This window comes from Suricata suricatta, chromosome 14 (genome assembly GCF_006229205.1).
Source record: "Suricata suricatta isolate VVHF042 chromosome 14, meerkat_22Aug2017_6uvM2_HiC, whole genome shotgun sequence".
Lineage (NCBI taxonomy): Eukaryota > Metazoa > Chordata > Mammalia > Carnivora > Herpestidae > Suricata > Suricata suricatta.
The window spans coordinates 76,805,755-76,807,495 of NC_043713.1; positions in this window are offsets into that span (position 1 = coordinate 76,805,755).

A 1,741-nucleotide genomic window follows, 5' to 3' on the forward strand; every position below is an offset into this window, starting at 1 on the left:
GCATAGACCAGAGCTTGGTACACAGTAGGTACTTAATAAACGTGTTGAATGTTATGAACTTTGTACTTCTAAACAACCAGTGGGGCCAGTGGGGTCATGGATTTTGGACAAGACTGGACCTACAGAGTGTGTTTTACTGGTCATAGACATCGAAATTCTGTGCCTTAGACACCAGCAAAAGCATCCTTAAAGCACAGAGAAACCTTCTGGGAACCTCGGCCAGGGGTCTTGGGAAAGGGCAGCGCCAGGGCCCTCCCCGGTTCCGCAGGTGCCGTCCTGAGCCTGCAGAACACACCTGGAGAGACACCAGGCTCCGTTAACAGTGAACTACGCCTGGGCTGTCGGTATTTGCAAACGGGAGGGTCGGGTGGTCAGGAGAACACTCTCCCTTTCGTTTGTGGGTGCGTTGAGGATTTCCTTCCTGGCTTCAGGTCGTACCTAGAACTTGATCGATGAAGATGATTGCGTTCATTCCCCTCTCCCACATCACAGCGGACAGAGCCTGGGGAGCACAGGTGCACACAGAGCTGCTTCCTCTCCATGTGCTGCCCATCTAGCCCCTGGGGTGTGCACGGTACCCCGCCCCCCATTCCAGGTGGAGCTGGAGCGCTCACTGTAAAGATTAGTGATTAGGAGAAATCTGACTTCACACAGGTCCCTCCCCTCGCTGAACGACTTTGGGCAGATTAACTTTTCTGAAACTCAGTTTGCTGATCTGTACAATGGGAATAATACCTAGCTCTCTGTTTCGTTGTGACGATTAAAATGAAGTGAACAGCGCTCCTGGCCTGGCCCGCTGTCAGTATCCACGAGGAGCTGAGGTTGTCATTCCCTCTTTATCCGACTTCCTATTTAGCCGGCTCAGCCTGCCTCCGCCGGTGTCAGGAGTCCCGAAGCTCACCCCCTTTCCCTCCCTTCCCAGCATGCGCATCTCATCACTGTGATTACCCCGCATTAGCCACCGTGATTGTTCCATGCCTTGGCACCTCATTACTGAAATAAAGTTAGCATTAATGGGAGTCCTGCCGCTAATCCCTCTGCTCACCTCTCCTGAAAATGCATTCCGGTGATTAGCAGGAGAGACACATGCATATATTCATTTTTAAAACTGTTCCCTCCTCCCCCTCTCCCTGCGTGTCTACTCACAGTCACTGCAGAGATGGAGGCCAGGGGTCCTTTTAGCTGCCAATGGACAGAGGAGGCAGTGAAATCGCCCTGCACTGGGGCAGGGCTGGGCCTATGGAGTCGCCAACTTCAACCCCGAGGAAAAGGAACGCATCCGTTTCCTTTGGGTGGGTGCCGTTAAAAACAAAACCAACCCACAAAACAAAAGGCCGGGCAGTGAGGCCGTCTGGCGGGTCCCAGCCCTGCCACCTTCTGGCTCCGAGACCTAGACCTCGGTGAAATTGCTTTAATCTTCCTGATGAGCAGTTTCCTCCACCAGTGAAGGGTTATGCCTGATAAGAAACAGGCAGGGCCCAGGGCTGCCTCCGAGCCCGTGGCTGTTCCCTCCCCTGCCCTGGGCCGGGGCCGGAGGTCAGGTGTGCCCCCGGCGCCGGCAGGTGTCCCCCAGCGCCAGCTGGGACAGTCCGTTTCCATTTCCACTTGGGAGGACTGAGGACTGACAGCACGGAGGCCTGGTATCACTAGTAAGGACGGGGGTGAAACACCGCCCTGACCCCCAGGGAGTGTGCACACCTGCGGAGGATTGATCAGTTGGTCCTTCCCGGTAGGGCTGGGG